The 7,491-nt window shown below is 44.5% G+C and overlaps 1 long non-coding RNA gene across 1 annotated transcript; it reads left to right on the plus strand.

Moving 5' to 3' along the window:
* Nucleotides 1-242: 242 nt before the first annotated feature.
* Nucleotides 243-7,258, plus strand: LOC128831099 (uncharacterized). The gene is made up of 3 exons (XR_008443746.1): nt 243-261; nt 3,952-4,044; nt 7,149-7,258. It is a non-coding gene; the product is annotated as an uncharacterized LOC128831099 (long non-coding RNA).
* Nucleotides 7,259-7,491: the final 233 nt, after the last annotated feature.

Below are 7,491 nucleotides of genomic sequence, written 5' to 3' on the forward strand. Positions count from 1 at the left end.
CCCTTTCACACAGCAAGCCTATGAGTGCGACCCCTCTTATAAATTAAAACCACATTGTTTTATATTTAACACTATTATAAATGCAGGAGGCGAAGCAGGATTTGGGGTTGAGGCTGACAGCTCATGACCCCCAAGTAATAACCTTGTGACCCCCTGAGGGGCCACAACCCCCAGTTTGAGAACCCCTGATCTAGTAGAACCATGTACTTACTATCTATTACATTTTTCTAGGTATGATGAGACTGATGACTTCATTCCCAAGTAGGTTCATTTAAGTTCATCTACGGTTCACATTGTTGCTGCAAAGAAATAAATTATGGAAAGATCTGTACAAAGCTAAAAGAACCAGCTTCATTGCAATGCAATCTGTCCTCATTCTTGAGAGCATAATGTGTTGTTGCTGTCTAAAGAATACATTTAACCAGTTTATTGTCACTAGAGCAGTGGTGTGCAACCTGCGGCCCGCAGGTCGCACGGGGCCCGTCAGGGTAATCTGCTGGCGGGCCGCAAGACAGTTTGTTTACATTGACTGTCCACAGGCACGGCCGCCCGCAGTTCCCATTGGCCGCAGTTTGTTGTTCCCATTGGCCGGGAATGGCGAACCATGGCCATTGGGAGTTGCAGGGGGGCATGCCTGATGATGGTCAATGTAAACAAACTGTCTTGCGGCCTGCCAGCGGATTACCCTGACAAGCCGCAGGTTGCCCACCACTCCTCTAAAGTCTTCAGTGTCATTGGCTGCATTCACATTTAACTACCTTTATAGCTTTCCTTCACAGTAGTTATATGCCCTGTACTCCTCATGTAAACTAAAACGTACAAGAGTATTAAGACAAAAGCAAGAACTTTATCATTATGTTCAGACTGTAAACACAGAAAAGATAGAACATTGAAAATGATGGCTCCTTATGTTGTACATTAGTATTTGCTGTTAACTTTTTTGCATTACAAACAGCCCTCAAAAGTTAGGAGATGTGTTTGTATTATGACACAGTCTTTAATTATGTGACCATGTCACCTCTGGTGCTACCTGGCTAGTTCCCAAACACACACTGGGCTGTTTATCTCTCAAGCAGGTGAGTGCTTATTCCTCTCTTACATAGTAATACCATGCAATACAGGCTTACAACAAGGGTAGGCTTGCCTGCAGCCCTCACTCCCCAGCCCAGGTTCACCTTCTGAACCCCTCCTGAGCTGTCCTTGCTTCCTGTTTCTTCCCCTTATATTCTCCCCAAATGGCTTGTTAGCCCAGTGATTGTCACCCAGGTGCTCACTATCCCCCAACAGAAAGTGTACCTCAACCTCAACTTAGGGTTGACAGTTCCGGTTGGACGTATTCCTGGAGGTTTTGTCACATGACATAATCTTTAATTAAAGAATAGTCTTTAATTCCTGGACACTCCAGGACAATCCTGGAAGGTTGGCATCCCCTAACCTGTACTGGGCCTACAACCAGATGCGCCATCTTTCTGAGTTGCTGGGGACCTCCACTCTAGTCCCTGCCCCCACTCCACTCCTTCCCCCAAGACCCCACCCACCCCGCCTCTTCTTGCCCCTGCTCCACCCCCTCCCCCGAGTGCACTCCACCTCGCTCCTTCCCCTCTCCCCCCAGTGCCTCCTGCACACCGCTGAACAGCTGATCTTGGCGGATAGGAGGTGCTGGGAGGGAGGAGGAGAAGCTGATCGGGGGGGCTGCCGGTGGGTGCTGAGCACCCACTGTTTTTTCCCATGGGTGCTCCAGCCCCAGAGCACCCATAGAATCGGCACCTATGCCTGCAACCTTCTCCAGACTGCAGCAATGTCAGTGATCAGGGTGCCCTTGCCTCATTCATTGCACACCCCTGACCTCCCCGATGAGCCCCAATAGGCTATTTTGGATCTTTGAAGTCTTGTGAGGCTTCCAAAGACGCCCACATTCACAAGTAACCCTGCCTTGTGAGGGGCAGAGGGAAAAGGGTAGGCACACTGGAGGTCCTGGTTGGTACATCCTAGGGAAACATCAGTAGGGATGATGTTTTGGACACCTTTCAGGACGAGGAACCAGTGTTAGGCTTTGTGTAACTTTTTCTTTTATCGCCAATAGTGAGTGCAGCTCCAGAAATACGTGGACCATAATCTCAGCAGGGTTTGTGGCATTTTCTGTGCCTGAGCATTCTCTGTGTTGCTCACCATAGTTATCTTATCACTGCACACCCCAGAGGAAATAATATGTGTTTGGGGAAAATGTGGGTCAATGCAGTGCTTACTGTAGCATATTTTAAATTCTCAGTAGTGATTAATCTCTTTCCTTTGACAAGACGGTGGCTCTTTAGAGAGTCTCTTTGTGCAGAAACTCTCCTGTGGCTGCTGTTTATGGAGCACTGTTGTCAAGGATGACCCTTGAATTCAACTCCCTGAGGCTCAAAGCAATGGCCTAGCCATGAAAGAGTAAATCTACTGAGATTGTGGAGAGAGAAATTGGAACCCCCTGCCAGCCACTCATTAAAGTGGAGTTAAAGTTGCTGTCACAAATGCCTTATGCTCCCTAAATTCCTCCAGAATGTGGGACTTCAGACCCTTAAACCTAACTGTTGGAAAACCAGGAAATGCTTATTTCGGAGTGACACAAGATAGGCTCTGGTGCCAACAAGTTTGGGCATCCTGTTTTAAACCAATAGTGCAGCTATGGTGGGTGTCTCTGTTACTTCCTCATATTACAAAGGTAGGTCCTATCCCTCTGTCAAGCTGTCTGGAGTGGTTCACCAGCGTGACTACCAACCTCAGGGCAAATTGTGAAGAAGCAGGGCACAAACCCCAAGCTGGTTATGAGTCCTATACTTAGATGTCACCAAGTGTAAACTCCTCAAGCAATATAACATCTTTAACATGGATTCACAGACAGTCCTCTTGGATGCCCAGGTAAGCTTGCCTCTATGATAAATGGTTCCTTACACCAAAAACCACAACAATATTCAGGTTACTCCCAGTCCCAAAGGACCAGCCACTTACCCCAGGTCAATTGCACCTTAGATCCTCCACCAAAGACAACGCTTGTAACCAATCCAATAATAAATTAACTAAAGATTTATTAAGTAAGAAAAAGAAATGAGTCATTTACAAGGCTAAAGGACAAACATACACACTCAAATGAGTTACAGTCTTAGGTTTCAAAAGGTGATAGAAGCTGCTGTGATATGCATGCTCTGTGTGTCCTTTAGGACTAACCCAGGCTAAGCAGTTGGGGACCCCTTGCTTATGCTTGTAAATCTTTGCCCCTTAGAATCCAAGCAGCATAAAGAGATACTGTTCCTTCTTGTCAGGGATTTTTATTCCTTTCCTCCACAGTTCAAGATGATGGGATGAGTGTACCTGCACAGCTCCTCTTCTTGGGCATGGGGGGGGAAGCAATCAACAAAGTGTTTTGTCCTCTGATGTTCCACAATGGCTTGTCTGGTGTCTATGGGCCTTCTTTTGTTGGGCAGGGGATGACACCTCTTGTGGAAAACTAGTGTTTCACACTTGGTGATGCTTCTCTCCTGACAGTGGGGGTTTACAGTTTCAGGGGAAGCACTTAAATACTGTCTTATAAAATGGGATACAGATAGTATAAGTGAGATGAATGCATGCAGTAACTCACAAGCATTTTAGGAAGCCTAACCACTGAGTATATTTTTATAAATCTAATAACTATTTTAACAATACTCTCACAAAGGCGAGCCAGACTGGTTTCCAGCTATGTATTTGTCAGTGTTCAGTGAGGCCTGGGGGCCTTGGCATGAGCTGGCACCTGGTCTGCCAGCATCACATACAAGATAGGCTTTGGTGTCAACAAGTTTGGGTATTCTGTCTTAAACCAACAGTGCAGCAGCTATGGTGGGTGTCTGTTACTACCTCTTATTACAAAAGTAGGTCCTACCCCCTTCATTATTATCTACTAGGCAACTGAGCAATTTTTTTCTTGTTTGTGCACAGATATGATTCGTGAATTAGTCCAAGACCGGTACAGAGGTGACGTTCTCATGAAAGACTCCCAAGTTGTTAAAAAACTCTGTCATCCTCACCAAGGTTTGTTATTTCAGCAGTTATTGAGCCCATTACCTAAGTGTCACTTTTATTTGTCTATCTGGGGAAGTTAACTGCAAGTGTGGTCATTGCCAGGGCACCGCAGAGCCCTTAATATGAGATTCTGTTACCATAAATCAGTTTCATTGCCTCTTAAGCAGGGACTGCATAACAGTGATAGTTTATATCAGTTTGTCTGCTCCCAGTAGTAGCTCATTTGTCACAGGGAGCACATCTGTCTTTGATAATTCTGACTGAAGGCTTGTTCTCTTGGGAGCTTGAAGATTATTGTTCCAATGAGTCAATGGTTTAGTTACTTGGTGAACATTTATGAGGTAAACATAGGAGGCAGATACTTTGGATTTTATTCACCTCTTTGATTTTGTAACTCCATTGAGTTTAGTGGAGTTTCCCTTGATTTACATCAGTGCAAGTCAAAGGAGAAATGGACTCTAGACATCTAAGTTCTTCGAAGCCAGCTTTTTTTTTTTTTTCAGAGAAACTTGCTGACAGTTTCAGTCTAGTTTTATCTGATGCATATCATTATCATAAAGAGTTTTGCTATTTCTTCTGCTGCTAAATTCAGATCATCATTTACTTTCTGTAATACCTTATCAGCATACCTTCTTCCATGCTACTCCCTATGCTTTACACCTCCATTATCCGGTCCATTATTCCTCTGTATATACACAAACACACTTTTTCTATCAAGATGTTCAGTAACGCCTAATGCTCCCCCAGAGAAGTGTTAACAAACATCCCACTCTGTTATCAGTTGTTGATCCTGCTGATAAAGGGTTCAGTGGGTTCTACTGACTCGTTCAGATGCAACTTTACCTCACCCAGATATAAAGGAGGCGGGGAGTGGCTCTTTAGAGAAAGCAGATTTATGGTGTGAGATAAGTAGTCCTGAAGTAGGAACCTTTGCAGCAGCCAAGGTTAGTGAAGCCAAACCCCAGTAAGGGAGCAAGTGTTTGATTCTATACAGTGTGTGGACTTATTTCAGAGCAGTTTGGGAAAGAGGTGTTCACACTCACAAGATTATAGAGGTCAAGAATTTGTCTCCAATGCTTTGCTAGCCTCTTAGGTTTGCTAGTCTATTGGCTGACTGACTTCTGTCCCACTGATTAACTTGTCAATCTGACTCTGACCAACTGGCACACTTTTTAGAATCCTCTCCCCTGGTGCTTGTGGCACCACTGTCTTACTTTTCATTGATCCTAAGCTTCTTCCAGCATAAGAGATCTTACTGCATCTACCGTTTGTAAGTCATTCCCATGTAAGTTCTTGTAGTACTTCCCAATCCTGCCACAGCCAGTTATCAAAACAAAACTCCTACATGCAAAAATATAATAATCTCCTTCAGTAATGTATTGTCAAAATCTGGCCCTACCCTTTATTTTAATTTGATTTTTTAAAGGGAGGATGTAACTGCAGTTACTGGAGTCGGAGGATGCTGACTTCTGTCATGGTGTGTTTAGGATCTTGACCCTTATCATGTGACTGGGCCCAGCCCTCCTATATGTCAGGTATCAGATATTTCAGTGATTAGATCCTCATAAGTCCTGGATGGAGAGAGTCCCTAATTACCCCTATGTCGGTGGAACTTGAAATTGCTGCACAGTGCTGCTGGGCTCCATAACTATAGAGGTGGAGGCAAATCATGAGGGAGTGGGGCGTTAGGTTACCCATAGGCAGCCATGTGATGCTTATATGACCACTCACCCTCCCATCCTTACCCCTATCTGTTACCCTGCTAAGACTGACTGGCCTTTATGGTGGGTGGACCCCTAGGGTTATGGTAATTCCTGTTGCCCCAGCAGGAGGGAGGTAATCAACTGGGATATATATAGCCATAGAGGGCTACTAAGGGATTGGGAAGGCAATTGCTTTGCCATGCTTGCTGCCCTTACAGCAGATGAAGTTCCTTCAAAAATAAAGAGGCCTCTCACTTGCACACCAGGCCAACTGTCCACAGGATCAATGGGCCATGTGTGGAGCCAGTTTATAGAATAGTAAAAAGCTGCTATGCTCCTACACTATGCAAGCCAATCCTTGAGTTTATCCTCAAATGACAGACTAGCTATCAACTTACTCTCTGTCTGCAAATCCCTCCTCAAAACTCCCTTCTTCCTTCTGGTGCTCCATACATGCTCTCATACACAGCTGCTGCCAAAGGAAACTGAACAGCCTGAGATTTTCCTCTCTGGTGACCCAACTCAGATTTCTCTCTGCCATCTGGGGAAAAGAAAAGAAAGAGCTAGTAGATTCCTTTCAAAATCAGGAAGATGTTTGATTTCCTACTTTACATGAGTCTCGACAGTAGTGTGACCTCTGACCTCACACACTGTCTCTTTTATGGTCTGCCTGGACAGGACCCATCTTACTATTCCTCCTTCATTGGGAGGCCATTTGTCCTGCTCCTGAGGGCCTTGGTAGCCTGGCAGAGAGCTAAACTAATCAGAAAAGATTTTGTTTAGTCTAGAGTCCTAGACAAAGGCTTATTTTAGCTCTGAGGTTATTTATTTTAGCTGGGAGCTATATTGTTCTGAAGCTACTATGCTAATGTTTGTAATTTATTTGATTTCTTATAGAACATACATTTTTTAAAAAAGTGTATTTCCTCCCTATATTTTTAATATTCGTTTCTGTCTCTTTCCCCTTATTGGTATCTGAGTCCATGACTCACAGTTCACCCATGTCAGATTGCTGTGTGCCGGGGCGGGGGGTCAAAGTATCCTAATTATTTGTATGGCCCTATGACCCACCAACACACTTTAGCAAAGAGAGTGTAGAGTATGATGACATCAATGTTTGTCTTATCAATCTAGGTTCTTAATCACACCTATCACCTTAGTATCTGACTGCCTTGCCATGAGAGGAGAAATGGACTCTATATGTCCACGAGTGTGTGTGGAAACTGGTGCTATGTTTTTATGTACGTACCTATAGGGCTCACATCATCGTAATATCTGGGTTCCTAAAAGGCAGTTTGCAGAGAAAGGCAGCTTCTACCTATATTTCTGGCCTGGCCTCCTCTTGCATGGTCTCCATCGTCTGCTCTGACAATGCAATGCCAGTCTCAGAACCCCCTTTGTCTCTTGCAGATATCTCTGTGCCTTCCCTGTTTCTTCCATGCCATCCCTGATGATTGGAATGCCCTTTCCAGATCTGTTCGCCAAGTCTCCGCCTTTGCCTAATTCAAACCACTCCTAAAAACTCTCTTCTGCAGACTGCCTGCAAACAGTGAGTATGTTAAAAAACAAACATGATAGTTCAACCACCAAAATGTATGTGTGCCTAAAATGAGTAACCACAGAATCATATTTCTGTAGCCCACATCCTTCTGCATGCCACCTGTCTTAGTGGATGTTATATCCTCGCTGGACTGCCAAATACATCACTTAAAAGACTGTAAGCGCCTCAGGGTAGGGACCTGTCTTCTTTGTG

This window comes from Malaclemys terrapin, chromosome 2 (assembly GCF_027887155.1).
Source record: "Malaclemys terrapin pileata isolate rMalTer1 chromosome 2, rMalTer1.hap1, whole genome shotgun sequence".
Taxonomy (NCBI): domain Eukaryota; kingdom Metazoa; phylum Chordata; order Testudines; family Emydidae; genus Malaclemys; species Malaclemys terrapin.